Below are 16,892 nucleotides of genomic sequence, written 5' to 3'. Positions count from 1 at the left end.
CAACTAAGAGCCCACAAGGAGAGGCTCCAAGAAATCAGTAATAGTTTGAAAAAAATAACATCTGTATTATTGGAATTCCTCTCTGGGGGAGAGAGAGAGAGACTGAGAGAGAGAGAGAGAGAGAGAACCAAAGATCTGTTAGATCAAATCATAGCTGAGATCTTCCCTAATCTGGAGAAGGAAACAGGCATTCATATCCAAGAGATAGAGAGGACACCTCTCAAAATCAACAAAAACTGATCAACACCCTGATATGTAATAGTGAAGCTAGCAAATTTCAGAGATTAAGAAAAACTCCTGAAAGCAGTTAAGACAAGAGATTCCTAACATTCAGTGGGAAAATATTAGATTAAAAGCAGACCTATCCACAGAGACCTGGCAAGCCAGAGAGGGCTGGCATGAAATATTCAGGGTACTAATTGAGAAAACCATGCAGGCAAGAATACATTATCCCGCAAAGCTGTCATTCATAATGGAAGGAGAGAGAGATAAAGAGCTTCCAGAACAGACAGAACTGAAAGAATATGTGACCAGCAAGCTAGCCCTGCAAAAAATATTAAGGAGGATCCTGTAAGCAAAGAGGGAACCCAAAGAAAGAGAGAAAATCTGAAGAAACAGGGACTCTACATGTAATACAATGGCACTAAATTCATATCCTTCAATAGTTACACTGAACATAACAAATAGGCTAAATGCTCCAGAAAAAACACAGGCTATTAGACAATGAAACTAAATTCATATCCTTCAGGAGTTACTCTGAGCATAATAAATAGGCTAAATGCTCCAGAAAAAACACAGGCAAACAAGACCCATCCATATGTTGTCAACAAGAGACTCATTTTAGACCTAAGGACACCTTCAGACTGAAAATTAGGGGTGGAGAACCATTTACCGTGCAAACGGACCTCAAAAGAAAGCTGGGGTAGCAATCCTCATATGAAATAAATTAGATTTTAAACCAAAGACTGTAGTAAGAGATGAAGAAGGAACTATATCATACTTAAAGGGTCTATCCAACAAGAAGACCTAAAAATTATGAATATTTATGTCCCCAATGTGGAAGCAGGCAATTATATCAACCAATTAATAACCAAAGTAAAGAAACACATTCATAATAATACATTAATATTAATTTATTAATAATAATCTCCTACTATTAATGTAGGAGACTTCAACACTCCACTCTAAGCAAAAGACAGATCTTCTAAGCAAAAGATCAACAAAACAAAAGTGCTTTTTGAATGACACACTGAACCAGATGGACTTCACAGATACATACAGAACATTCCATCCAAATGCAACAGAATACACATTCTTCTCAACTGTACAAGGAATGTTAAGCAGAATAAACCACATACTGGGTCACAAATCAGATCTCAAATGGCACCAAAAGACTGGGATTATTCCATGCATATTTTCAGACCACAATACTTTGAAACTAGATCTCACTCACAAGAAGAAATTTGGAAGGAACTCAAACACTTGGAGGTTAAAGAGCATCCTACTAAAGAATGGTTGAGTCAACCAGGGAATTACAGATAAATTTAAAAGATTAATGCAAACTAACAAAAATGAAAGCACAACTGCTCAAAATCTTTGGGATACAGCAAAGATGGTCGTAAGAGGGAAGTACATTTCAATACAAACCTCTCTCAAAAAATGGGAAAAATCTCAAATACACAAGCTAACCTTACATCTAAAGGAACTGGAGAAAGAAGAGCAAATAAAGCCTAAACCAAGCAGGAGAAGAGAAATAATAAAGATTCGAGCAGAACTCAATGAGATAGAGACCAGAAGAACTGTAGAACAGATCAACAAAAACTAGCAGCTGGTTCTTTGAAATAATTAGTAAGATAGATAAACCCCTAGCCAGACTTATTTTTTTTTAAAAGAGAGCAAACATTCAAATTAATAAGATCATGACTGAAAGAGGAGAGATCACAACCAACAACAAGGAAATACAAATGATTTTAAGAATGTATTATGAGCAAATATAGGCCAACAAATTAGACAATCTGGAAGAAATGGATGAATTCCTGGAAATTTATAAATTACCAAAACTGGGGGGATCCCTGGGTGGCTCAGCAGTTTAGCATCTGCCTTCAGCCCAGGGCATGATCCTGGAGTCCCAGGGCTCCCTGCATGGAGCCTGTTTCTCCCTCTGCCTGTGTCTCTGCCCCTCTCTCTCTGTGTGTCTCTCATGAATAAATAAATAAAATCTTTTTAAAAAAAATTACCAAAACTGAAACAGGAAGAAATAGAAAACCTGAACAGACCCATAATCAGCAAGGAAATTGAAGCAGTCACCAAAAACCTCCCAAGAAACAAGCCTCCAGGGCCGGAAGGCTTCCCAGGAAAATTCTACCAAATATTTAAAGAAGAAATAATACGTATTCTACTAAAGCTGTTTCAAAGATTAGAAATGGAATGAAAATTTATAAACTTATTCTATGAGGCCAGCATTACTTTGATCCCCAGATCAGACAAAGACCACATCAAAAAGGAGAATTACATACCAATATACCTGATAATGGATTTAAAAAAGCAAGGACTTATTTCACTCAGCATAATACCCTCCAGGTCCCTCGGAAAAGGACAAACATTATATGGTCTCATTCATTTGGGAAATATAAAAATTAGTGAAAGGGAATAAAGGGAAAGGAGAGAAAATGAATGAAAATATCAGTGAGGGTGACAAAACATGAGAGATACCTAACTCTGGGAAATAAACAAGGGGAAGTGGGCAGGGGGTTGGGGTGACTGGGTGATGGACAATGAGGGGGGCACTTGGGATAAGCAAGCACTGGGTTTTATGCTTTATGTTGGCAAATTGAACTCCAATTAAAAAAGAAATCAAAGACAAGAACCATATGATCCTCTCAATTGATGCAGAAAAAGCATTTAACAAAATACAGCATCCTTTCCTGATTAAAACTCTTCAAAGTATAGGGATAGAGGGAACATACTTCAATATCATAAAAGCCATCTACAAAAAGCCCACAGTGAATACCATTTCAATGGGGAAATGCTGAGAACTTTTCCCCTAAGGTCAGGAACACTACAGGGATTCCGACTCTCCACACTATTGTTCAACATAGTAATAGAAGTCCTAGCATCAGCAATCAGACAACAAAAAGAAATAAAAGACATTCAAATTAGCAAAGGAGAAGTCAAACTCTCCCTCTTCCCAGATGACGTGATACTATATATGGAAAACCCCCAAAGACTCTACCCCAAAGTTGCTAGAAGTTATATAGCAATGCAGCAATGTGGCAGGATACAGAATCAATGCACAGAAATCACTGGCATTTCTATACACTAACAATGAGACTGAGGAAAGAGAATTTAAGGAATAAATCCCATTTACAATTGTACCCAAAAGCATAAACCTAACCAAAGAGGAATAAACCTAACCAAAGAGGTAAAGAATCTATACCCTAAAAACTACAGAACATTTCTGAAAGAAATTGAGGATGACACAAAGAGATGGGAAAACGTCATATGCTCATGGATTGGAAGAATAGATATTATGAAAATGTCTATGCTACCCAGAGCAATCTACACATTCAATGCAATCCCTATCAAAATACTATGGTCTTTTCTCATGGAGTTGGAACAAATAATCCTAAGATTTGTATGAAACCACAAAAGACCCTGAATAGCCAGAGGAATGTTGAAAAAGAAGAAATGTTGGGAAATATCAGGAAGGGAGACAGAACATAAAGACTCCTAACTCTGGGAAATGAACTAGGGGTGGTGGAAGGGGAGGAGGGCGGGGGGTGGAGGGGAATGAGTGACGGGCACTGAGGCGGACACTTGACGGGATGAGCACTGGGTGTTTCTCTGTATGTTGGTAAATTGAACACCAATAAAAATTAATTTAAAAAAAAAAAGAAAACCTAAACTGAGGGCATCACAATGCTTGACTTCAAGTTGTATTACAATGCTGAAATCTTCAAGACAGCCTGGTACTGGCACAAAAAGAGACACATAGATCATTGGAACAGAATAGAGAACCCAGAAATGGACCCTCAGCTCTATGGTCAACTCATCTTGAACAAATCAGGAAAGAATAGCCAATGGGAAAAAGACAGTCTCTTCAATAAATGGTGTTGGAAAAATTTGACAGCCATCTGCAGAAGAATGAAACTGTACCATTCACTTACACCATACACAAAGATAAACTCAAAATGGATGAAAGATCTAAATGTGACACAGGAATCCATCAAAATCCTAGAGGAGAACACTGACCTTGGCCACAGCAACTTCTTGCCAGACATGTCTATAAAGGCAAGAAAAATAAAAGCAATAATGAACTATTGGGACTTCATCAAGATAAAAAGCTTCTGCACAGCAAAGGAAACAGTCAATAAAACTAAAAGGCAACCTTCAGATGGGAGAAGATATTCGCAAATGACATATCAGATAAAAGGCTAGTATCCAAAATCTATAAAAAACTTAATCTCAACACCCAAAAAACAAACAATCGAGTGAGGAAATGGGCAAAAGACATGAACAGACATTTCGCCAAAGAAGACCTACACATGGCCAACGGCTGTGAAAAGTGCTTCACATCACTTGCCATCAGGGAAATACAAATCAAAACCACAATGAGATACCACTTTACACTGGTGAGAATGGCTAAAATTAATAAGATAGGAAACAACAAATGTTGGCCAGGATGTGGAGAATGTGGAAACCCTCTTGCAGTGTTGGTTGGAATGCAAGCTGGAGCAGCCACTCTGGAAAATAGTGTGGAGGTTCCTGAATAAGTTAAAAATAGAGCTACCCTATGACCCAGGAATTGCACTACTGGGTATTTATCCCAAAGATACAGATGTTGTGAAAGGATGGAATGCCTGCACCCCAATATTCATAGCAGCAATGTCCACAACAGCAAACTGTGGATGTCCTTAGAAAGATGAACAAATAAAGAAGATGTGATACACACACACACACACACACACACACACACACACTGGAATATTACTCAGCCATCAGAAGGGATGAATACTTACCATTTATATCAATGTGGATGGAACTAGAGGGTATTATGCTGAGTGAAATAAGTCAATTGGAGAAATAAAATGATCATATGGTTTCATTCATGTGTGGAATATAATAAATAGTGAAAGGGACCATAAGGCAAGGGGCAGAAACTGAGTGAGGAAAAATTAGAGAGGAAGACAAACCATAAGAGACTTCTAACTCCAGGAAACAAACAAAGGGTTTCAGAAGGGGAGGTGAGTGGGGAGATAGAGTAACTGGGTGATGGGCATTAAGGAGGGCACGTGATGAGATGAGCACTGGGTATTATACTATATGTTGGCAAAATGTACTTAAGTAAAAATTTTTTTAAATAAATTTAAATTTTTTTTAATAAAAAGAATTTCTTGCCTTGAAACAACACTATGGGGGATAAGAAAAGAAGACTTGCAGAATGGGAGTAAAGAGTTTCAAACCACATATTTGATACCAGTCTTGATCTACAATATATGAACTCCTCAACATCCATTTCCAATCAAGATAGGGTAATAGGGATAGTATTTTCCTTCTAACTGGAAGCAACCAAAATTCAAGAAAATACATGAAATAAGTTTTAAAGAACTAGACAGTAAGCAACCAAGGATAGTGATCCCTGAGAGATGGGAAACAAACTGGGTGAGCATTAAGATTGCCTTAGCTAACTGCCTTGAAATAATTTCCATTCCAAAGCACAAGGAAAGGGAGCCAAGATAGAGTTCAGCAGACTTCCTACGTTTAGGAGATGAAACTGAAAGTCTAAGACCAAGATGTCATGAATTTGTATATAAAGAGTACCCGTGATAACAGGACTGCACACACACACACACAAAAAAAAAAAACAGGACTGCACAAAGAAGAATGTCAACAATTAGTAAAGCCTCCCCTTGAGAATTTAGCAGACTATCATTATGCGTGTGAGGAAACTACCCAAGGCTTTCAAAAGAACTATCAGAAAAGATTAAAGAGAACAGTAACTAGTGTTTACACAGGGCTTGGGACACTGGCCACTAATATCAGCCAAACTACAAAAGCTTATAATTCACAGAACATTGGCAGGGTACCCCATAAAAGTCTTATCTCGGTAGTAGAAAATAATAATCCCTAGACTGAGCACTGCTCTGGATCTTTCTACCAAATCCTAAAAGCATGAACAGTACCAAACTATCTGAATAACTTAACTGCATCAAAGAACAAAGCTCAAGAAGTTTACATTTTTAAAAAACCAGCAATCAAAAAAGTTATATTTACAATGTGAATCCGGTAGTTAATAAAAGATTACCAGGCATATGAAAAGACAGAAAACAAAATCCATAATGATAGCATTCAAATAAAACTGACTGACCCTGGCACAGATTCTGAATTAGCAGAGAAGAGTATTAAATGTTTATTAACTGTATTCCATATGCTCACAAAAGTAAATAGAAGAATGATACTTTTAAAATATCAAAATTGAACTTCTACAGTTGAAAACAACGTCTGATTTGAATCAATACACTAGAAGAGTAAAAAGCATACTAGACAATAGAAAAGAGAAGAGTAGTGAACTTGAAGAGACAGAAACCATCCAAATTGAAACACATAGAGAAAACAATAATCCAAAAAATGAAAGAGAAAAACATCAGTGAGCTGTGGAACAACTTCAAGCAACCTAACATTGATAATTGGAGTCCCTGGAGATCAGGAAAAGAGAAAAAATATTTGAAGAAGCAATGGCCAAAACTTTGCAAATGAGATAAAAACCATAACCTACAGATCCAAGAAGCTCAATGAACTCAAATCACAAAAACATAAATTAAAAAAATGCATTGTAACCAAATTGCTCAAAAATAAGACAAAATCTAAACATAACTAGATAAAAACCCTTAAGTATAGAATATAAAGGAAGGGAGAAGAAATGTTGGGAAATATCAGGAAGGGAGACAGAACATAAAGACTCCTAACTCGGGGAAACGAACTAGGGGTGGTGGAAGGGGGGAGGAGGGCGGGTGTTGGAGGGGAATGGGTGACGGGCACTGAGGTGGACACTTGACGGGATGAGCACTGGGTGTTTTTCTGTATGTTGGTAAATTGAACACCAATAAAAATTAATTGAAACATAAATAAAAAAAAAATTAAAAAAAAACCCTTAAGTATAAAGAGGAAAAATTAAAATGGTATGAGATTTCTCATTGGAAATAATACAATATACTGGAAGACAAGGAAATAAAATTTTTATACTACTGAAAGACAAAACCTCTTTAGTTGAATTCTATATCAGGGAAAAGTATCTTTCAAAGACAAAGTCATAATAAAGACTATTTGGACACAAAAAAGCTGAATGAATTCAGTGTCCAACAGACTTACAAATACAAGAAATATTAAAGGAAGTTCTTCGGATAGAAAGAAAATGATATCTTACAAAAATCTGGAGCTACAGGCATGAAAAGTACCAGAAGTGGTAACTGCATGAGTAAAAATATATTATATTTAAATCTCTTTAAAAGAGAATTTAAAGTATAAAAATAACAATATTGTAGGGTTTATAACATCTGGAAGAGTAAAATTTGTGACAATAGCACAAAAGCCAGGGGTGGAGAAATGGAAGTATATTGGTTTTAGTTTTATATTACATGTGAAGTGGTAAGACATACTTACAGGTACACTGGGATGAATTAAAGATATCTACCATCAACTCTATGGCAACTACTAAAATAACATAATAATTAATTATAACTAATAAGGAGAAGAACAAATGGAATCACACAAATCAGGATCTAAAAAGAAGAAACGCGGGAAATTAAAACAAAGTATACATAGGTAAAAGAAAAAACAAATAGCTATACGATGAACTTAAACCTAAACATATCAATAACAACATTAAATATAAATGGCCAAAACACCACCTAAAAGGTGGAAATCATCATATTGAATTTAAAAAGCAAGAACCAACTCTATGCTGCCTATGAGAAGTACGCTTTAAATATAAATATAGAAATGAGTTAAAAAGTAAGTTTGAAAAAGATACCATACCTAAAACTAGTCAAAAGAAAGCTCAATGGACTCCACCCCTAAATTGCTAGAACTCACAGGAATTCAGCAAAGTGGCAGGATACAAAATCAATGCACAGAAGTCAGCTGCATTTCTATACACCAAAAATAAGGCAAAAGACAGATAAATCAAGGAGTCAATCCCATTTACAATTGCACCCAAAACCATAAATACCTAGGAATAAACCTCACTGATGAGGTAAAGGATCTGTAATCTTAAAACTATAGAACACTTCTGAAAGAAATTGAGGAAGACACAGAGAAATGGAAAAACATTCTGTGCTCATGGATTGGAAGAACAAATACTGTTAAAATGTCTATGCTACCCAGAGCAATCTACTCATTCAATCCCTATCAAAATACCATCAGCATTTTTCACAGATCTGGAACAAACAATTCTAAAATTTGTATGGAATCAGAAAAGACCTAGAATATTCAAAGGAATGTTGAAAAAAAATCTGAAAGCATCACAATTCCAGATTTCAAGCTGTATTACAAAGTTATAATCAGGACAGTATGGTACTGGCACAAAAACAGACACATAGATCCATGGAACAGAATAAAGAACCCAGAAATGGACCCTCAACTCTATGGTCAGTTAGTCTTCAACAAAGCAGGAAAGAATATCCAATGGAAAAAAGACAGTCTCCTCAACAAATGGTTTTGGGAAAATTGGACAGCCACATGCAGAAGAATGAACCTGGACCATTTCTTCACACCATAAAAAAAAAATAGACTCAAAATGGGTGAAAGATCTAAATGTGAGACAGGAATCCATCAAAATCCTAGAGGGAAACTGAGGCAGCAACCTCTTTGACCTTGACCCCATCATCGAGGACCAGCACGGCAGCTACAAGCCCAGCGACGAGCACAAGACCGGCCTCAACCCCGACAACCTGCAGGGCGGTGACGACCTGGACCCCAACTATGTGCTGAGCTCGCGGGTGAGCACAGGTCGCAGCATCCATGGCTTCTGCCTCCCCCCGCACTGCAGCTGCGGGGAGCACCGTGCCATTGAGAAGCTCGCGGTGGAAGCTCCGTCGATCCTGGACAGCGACCTGGCAGGCCAGTACTACACGCTCAAGAGCATGACCGAGGGGGAGCAGCAGCAGCTCATCAACAACCACTTCCTCCTCGATAAGCCCGTGTCGCCCCTGCTCTTGGCCTCGACTCCTGTCCACGACTGGCTGGACGCCTGCAGCATCTGGCAGAATGACAACAAGACCTTCGTGGTGTGGATCGTCGAGGAAGACACATGCGGGTCATCTCCATGCAGAAAGGGGGCAACATGAAGGAGGTGTTCACTTCTGCAACGGCCTCACCCAGATTGAAACACTCTTCAAGTCAAAGAATTACGAATTCATGTGGAACCCTCACCTGGGCTACATCCTCACCTGCCCATCCAACCTGGGCACAGGCCTGCAGGCAGGTGTGCATATCAAGCTGCCCCACCTGGGCAAGCATGAGAAGTTCCCGGAGGTACTCAAGCGGCTGCAGCTTCAGAAACAAGGCACAGGTGGTGTGGACACAGCTGGTGTGGGTGGAGTCTTTGATGTCTCCAACAGACCACCTGGGCTTCTCAGAGGTGGAGCTGGTACAGATGATGGTGGATGATGGTGGATGGTGGTTGCTGCTCATCGAGATGGGGCAGTGGCTGGAGCAGGACCAGGCCATTAATGACCTCATGCCTGCCCAGAAGTGAGGCCCCAGCCCGCATCTACCACCACCACCAGCCCTGCTGCTTCCTAACTTATTGCCTGGGCAGTGCTTGCCATGCACCCCTCTGATGTTTGCCACTTGGAGGCTGAGCCCTTAGCCTCACTATAGAGACTTCTGTCGCCCTTGGTAGAGTTTGTTTTTGTGATGGCTAAGATGTTGCTGATGCTGAAATAAACTAGAGTTTCGGCCTACTACAAAAAAAAAAAAAAAAGATAAAAAACTTTTGCACAGCAAAGGAAACAGCTGACAAATCCAAAAGACAACTAACAGAATGGGAGGAGATATTTGCAAATGACATAGCAGATAAAGGGCTAGTATCCAATATCTATAAAGAACTTATCAAACTCAATGCCCAAAGAATAAATAATCCAATCAAGAAATGGGCAGAAGACATGAACAGACATTTCTCCAAAGAAAACATAAAAATGGCCAACACACACATGAGAAAATGCTCAACATCACTTGGCATCAGGGAAATACAAATCAAAACCACAATGAGATACCACCTCACACCAGTCAGAATGGCTAAAATTAACAAGTCAGGAAATGACAGATGTTGGCAGGGATGCAGAGAACAGGGAACCCTCATACGCTGTTGATAGGGATGCAAACACCAACAGCCACTCTAGAAAACGGTATGGAGGTTCCTCAAAAAGTTGAAAATAGAGCTACCCTATGACCCAGTAATTGCACTACTGGGTATTAACCCCAAAGATACAAATATAGTGTTCCAAAGGGGCATCTGCACCCCAATGTTTATAGCAGCAATATCCACAATAGCCAAACTATGGAAAGAGCCCAAATGTCCATTGACAGATTAATAGATAAAGATTATATATATATATGTATATATTACTATATATTATATATATATATGTGAGATGTGAGATATATATATGTATATATATTACTCATGAATTAAAAAAGTGAAATCCTGCCATTTGCAACAACATGAATGGAACTAGAGGATATTATGCTATGTGAAATAATCAGAGAAAGTCGATTATCATATGACCTCATTCATATGTGGAATTTAAGATACAAAACAGAGGATCATAGGGAAGAAAGGAAAAAATTAAACAACACAAAATCAGACAAAGCATAAGCATAAGAGACTCTTAATTATAGGAAACAAACTGAGAGTCACCGGAGGGGAGGTAGGTGGGTAGATGGGGTAACTGGGTGATGGACATTAAGGAGAGCACATTAAGGAGACCTCTACTTCTGAAAACAATAATATATTATATGTAATTAATTGAATTTAAATGAAAAAAGAACAGAAAAAGGAAAAACCATGTGATTAACTCAGTAGATGAAGAAACACAGAAAATCCAACTTCCATACCTGAAAAAAAACTGGGTACCTCATGCTGCTAAAGGGAAATACAAAACAAAAAATCTACAGCTAACAAACCTAATTACTAAAGACAGAATGCTTCTCTTCTAAGGTCAAGAAAAAGCCTGGTACACCTATACTCACCATTCTTATTCAACAAGGTACTAGAAGTTCCACCCACCACAATAAGGCAAGGAAAGGAAATAGAAGTGTACAGATTAAAAATGAAAAAGTAAAACTGTCTTTTATTCACAGCTGATTTGATTGTTTTTGTAGAAGTCCAATGAAATCTACAAATAGCTATACAACTAAGTTTAGAAAAGTTTCAAGATTTAATATCTACATACAGAAATTATTGTATTTATATACACTATCAGTAAATGGCTGAAAATCCTAATTTTATTTTTTTATTATTTTCTAAGATTTTTATCTGTTTATTTGAGAGAGAGAGAGAGAGAGAGAGAGCCAGCGAGAGAGCATGAACTAGGGGAGGGACAGAGGGAGAAGCAGGATCCCTGCTGAGCAGGAAGCCTAATGTGGGATTCAATCCCAGGAACCTGGGATCATGCCCTGAGCCAAAGGCAGCTGCTTAACTGACTGAGCCATCCAGGCACCCCTGAAAATTGAAATTTTAAAAATACCATGTATAATCCTTCAAAAATATTAAATATACTTGGGACTCCTGGGTGGCTCAGTTGACTAAGCGTCCACTCTTGGTTTCAGCTCAGGTCATGATCTTGGGGTCATGAGATCAAGCCCCATGGCCAGCTTTGTACTCAGTGTGGAGTCTGCTTGAGATTCTTTCTGCCTCTCTTTCCCTCTGCCTCTGTTCCTCCTCTCACTCACTCTCTCTCTCCTTCTCTCTCTAAAATAAATAAATAAATAAAATCTTTAAAATACATATATATGAAATACACTCATGACAAAAATTTTTTTTATTAAAACTTAAGCAGAGGACCTGAATAAACAGTTTTCCAAAGACATGCATATGACCAACAATCACATGAAAAGATGCTCAACATCACTAATCATCAGGGAAATGCAAATCAAAACCATAGTGAGATATCACATCTTACACCTGTCAGAATGGCTAGTATTAAAAAGACAAGAAATAACAAGTGTTGGCAAGAATGTGGAGAAAAGGAAGCTCTCATACACTGTTGGTGAGATTTTAAATTGGTGCAACCACTGTGGAAAACAGTATGTAGGCTCCTCAAAAAGTAAAAATAGAAATAACATATGATCTAAGAATTCCACTACTGAATATTTACCCGAAGAAAATGAATACACTAATTTGAAAAGATACCTGTACCCCTATGTTTATTGCAGCATTATTTACAATAACCAAAATATGGAAGCAACCTAAGTGTCCATCAATAGATGAATGAATAAAGAAGATGTGGTATGTATATATGATGGAATATTACTCAGCCATAAAAAAGAATGAGATCTTGTCATTTGCAACAACATGGATGGACCTAGAGGATATTATGCTAAGTGAAATAAGTCAGACAGAGAAAAACCCAATGCCATATGATTTCACTTATATGTGGAATCTAAAATAATTTTTTTTTAATGAAAGTAATCCAGAAACGGATACATAAATACAGAGAACAAACTGGTGGTTACCAGAGGGAAGAAGAGTGGGGCAATGGGCAAAATGGATGAAGGGGAGTGGGAGGTACAGGCTTCCAGTTATGGAATGAATAAGCCATGTGGATTAAAGGTACAACATAGGGAATATAGTCAATGTTATTGTAATAGCATTGTATGCTGACAGATGGTAGCTATACTTGTGAATATAACATAACATGTAGAGTTTGAATCACTATGTTGTACACCTGAAACTCATACAACATTGTATTTCAACTACAATAAAAGAATTTTATAAACAGCCAAAAAATATATGAAATATTTAGGAAGAATTCTGGGGAATAAATGTGAAAGACATGTACATTGAAAATCACAAAATATTGAGAAAAATTGAAGACCTAAATTAAAGGAGAAATATATCTTGTTCATGAGCCAAAGACTCAATATTGCTAAGATGTCAATTCTCCCTTAACAGTGATCTACATATTTTATGCAATCCCAACAGGTTCTTTTGTAGAAACAGACAAGCTGGGACGCCTGGGTGGCTCAGTGGTTAAGTGTCTGCCTTTGGCTCAGGGCATGATCCCTGAGTCCTGAGATCAAGTCCTGCATTGGGCTCCCTGCATGGAGCTTGCTTCTCCCTCTGCCTATATCTCTGCCTTTCTCTCTCTGTGCCTCTCATGAATAAATAAATAAATAAAATTTTAAAAAGAAAGAAAAAGAAACAGGCAAGCTGATCCTAAAATTCATATGGAAATGCAAAAGACCCCCCCAAAAGCCAAACAACTCTGAAAAAGAACAAAGTTGAAGAACTAAGACTATCTGATTCAAAAATTAGCATAAAGCTACTGAAATCAAAACAGCGTCATTTTGCATAAAGATAGACAAATACAACAGTGGAGCAGAAGCTCCAGGAATAAACCCACACATATATAGACAACTGACTTTTGACAAAAGCACAGATGTAATGCAATGGAGAAAGGATAGCCTTCTCAACACAAACTGCTAGAATAATTGGGTAACTATACATGGAAAAAAAAAAGATTGTGGATCATATCTTATACCATATGAAAAATTAACCCAAAATGGACCATAGACCTAAATGTAAAACCTAAAACTATAAAACTCATAAAAGTAAACATAAGAGAAAATCTTTTTAATCTTATGTTAGGCAAAGATTCTTTAGGGGCACCTGGCTGGCTCAGTGGGTAGAATATGCCACTCTTGATCTCAGGTTGTAAGTTCAAGCCCCATGTTTGGTGTAGATATTACTTAAAAATAAAACATTTAAAAATATTCTTTAGATATGATGTGAAAACCATGATCCAAAAAAGAACAAAATGATAAACTTCATCAAAATTAAAATTTTCTTTGGGCACCTGGGTGGCTCAGTCTTCAGCTCAGCCATATAGGGCTCTCTGCTCTGCAGGGGAGCGAGCTTCTCCCTCTCCCTCTGCTGCTCTCCCTGCTTGTGCTCTCTCTCTCTCAAATAAACAAATAAAATCTTTTAAAAAATTAAAATTTTTTCCTCAGAAGACACTGTTTAGATCAACAAATAATGTTGGGAAAACTAGATATTCACATGCAAAGAATGAAATAAGACTCTTACCTTATGCCATATACAAAAATTAATTCAAAATAGGTCAGATGTAAGAATTAGAACTATAAAACTCTTAGAAGAAAAGATAAGATTATGACATTGGATTTGGCAGTGATTTATTGGATATAACACCAAAAACATAGGCAACAAAAGAAAAAAATAGACTACGTCAAAATTAAAAACTGAGCCAATAAAGGACACAATCAATACAATGAAAAGGCAATCCATGGAATGAGACAAAATATTTGCAAATCATATATCTGATTAGGGTTTAGTATGTACAATATATAAAGAACCTCTACCACTCAACAACAAAAAAAGCAAACAATCCAATTTAAAAATAAGCAAAGAAGACATTACTCAAAGAAAATATACAAATGACCAGTAAACACATGAATAGATGCTCAACATCACTAATTATCAGGGAAGTGCAAGTTGAAACCATAATTAGATATCCCTTCATACTCATTAGGATAACTACTATCAAAAAAAAAAGATGCAATGACATGGATGAAGCTATAGAGTATAAATACTGCTAAGGGAAAGAAGTCAGTCGAGAAAGACAAATGCCATATGATATCACTAATAAGTGCAATTTAAGAAATAAAACAAGCAGAGGGAAAAAGAGAGAGAGAGAGAAACCAAGACACAGACTCTCAACTATAGAGACCAAACTGATGGTTACTGGAAGGGAAGTGTAGGAGTGGGTGAAATAGGTGAGGAGAGTAAGGAGGGCACTTGTGATGAGCACAGGGTGATGTATGGAATTGTTGAGTCACTAAATTCACACCTGAAACTATTACACTGTGCATTAACTATACTAAATTAAAATAAAAACTTAAAACAACTGCAACAACACAGAGAAGAAAGACTAAGATCAATGGAATGGTTGCAAAGCATTAAGCACAATCTGTGTGTTCAGATTTAAAAAAAACTGTTTTTTTAAATTAACTATGGCAATTAGGGCACTAATCAGGGTGCCTAGGATTAGACTGAATATTATAGTGAATTTAGGACAGAAGCAAAAGGGAGGATATGATATATAGTTTGTTATTTTGAACAAAAGAGAAAGGAATAAACCTCTTGTGAAAAAGAAAGAAAATAACAAGTGTCGGCAAGGATGTGAAGAACCTGGAACCCTAATGCACTATTGGTAGGAATGTAAAATGGTGCAGCTGCTACAGAAAACAATATGGCATTTCCCTAAAAAAATTTAAAATAGAATTACCATATGATCTAGTACTTCTATTACTGGATATTTACCCAAAGAAAATGAAAATACTAATTTGAAAATATATCCAAAAAATTGAAAGTAGGGACTCAGAGGTATTTGTACATTTGTGCACAAAGCAGCATTATTCACAATAGCTAAAAGATGGAAGCAATCCAAGTGTTCATCAACAGATGAATGGATAAACAAAATATGGTGTGTACTATAATGGAATATTATTCAACCATTAAAAGGAAGGAAATTCCGACATAAGCTACAATATGAATAAGCCTTAAAGACATGATGTTAAGTAAAATAAACCAATGAAAAAAGGACAAATACTGTATGATTCCACTTATAGGAGACACCAAAAGTAGTCAAATTCATTAGAATGGTAGTTGCCAGAAGCTAGAGGAAGAAAGGAATTGGTGTTTTAGAGGGTATAGTTTCAGTTATGCAAGATGAAATGAGTTCTGAAGATGGATTGTGGTGATGGTTACGCAACAATGTGAATATATTTAATGCCACCGAATTCTACACTTAAAAATGGTTATGAAAAAAAAATGGTTATGATGGAGGGGCACCTGCGTGGCTCAGTCAGTTAAGCATCTGACTCTTGATTTCAACTCAGGTCATGATCTCAGGGTGGCAAGATCAAGCCGCACATCAGCCTCCATATTCAGCCTAAGAGTTTACTTGGGATTCTTTCTCTCCCTCTCTCTCTGCCTCTTCTCCTTTCTCTCACTCTCTCAATAATTAAAACCTTTTTAGAAAAATGGTTACCATGGGGAGCACCTGGGTAGATCAATTAAGTGCCTGACTCTTGATTTCAGCTAATGTCATGATCTCAGGGTGGTGAGATCGAGCTCCACAACAGGCTCCATGCTTATGCAGAGTCTACTTGGGATTCTCTCTCTCCCTCTCCTTCTGCCCCTCTCACTCCTCTCTAAATAAATAAATAAATAAATAAATAAATAAATAAATAAATAAATAAATTTAAAACAATTTTTTTAAAAAAATGGTTACCATGGGGGGCGCCTGGGGGGCTCAGTAGGTTAAGCATCTGCCTTCAGCTCAGGTCATGATTCCAAGGTCTTGCGATCAAGCCATACATCGAGATTCCTGGTCAGAGGAGAGCTTGCTTCTCCAAGTCCTCCCCACTCATGTTTTATCTCTATCTCCCTCTCTCAAATAAATAAATAAAATCTTTTTTTTAAAAGAATGGTTACCATCAAGTAACACCCAGGAGCAGCTAAGCTGAAAGCCTGAAAAGCTGAAGAAGACGCCTGTCCGCCACACAGCTGAGTGTGCTTAATGGCCCATGTGCTACAATGTATGCCTGAAGTACTAGAAATGCAAATTTGGAGAGACTTTGCCATCTAA

At 37.3% G+C, this 16,892-nt stretch overlaps 1 pseudogene; it reads left to right on the top strand.

The window, feature by feature from the left end:
- Positions 1-3,918: 3,918 nt before the first annotated feature.
- Positions 3,919-9,754, top strand: LOC112912150 (creatine kinase B-type pseudogene; annotated as a pseudogene).
- The last annotated feature ends 7,138 nt before the right edge of the window (positions 9,755-16,892 follow it).

The sequence above is a fragment of the Vulpes vulpes genome, chromosome X, assembly GCF_048418805.1.
Source record: "Vulpes vulpes isolate BD-2025 chromosome X, VulVul3, whole genome shotgun sequence".
Taxonomy (NCBI): domain Eukaryota; kingdom Metazoa; phylum Chordata; class Mammalia; order Carnivora; family Canidae; genus Vulpes; species Vulpes vulpes.
The sequence above is the reverse complement of the archived record's forward strand: the minus strand, read 5'-3'. Positions and strand labels throughout refer to the sequence as shown.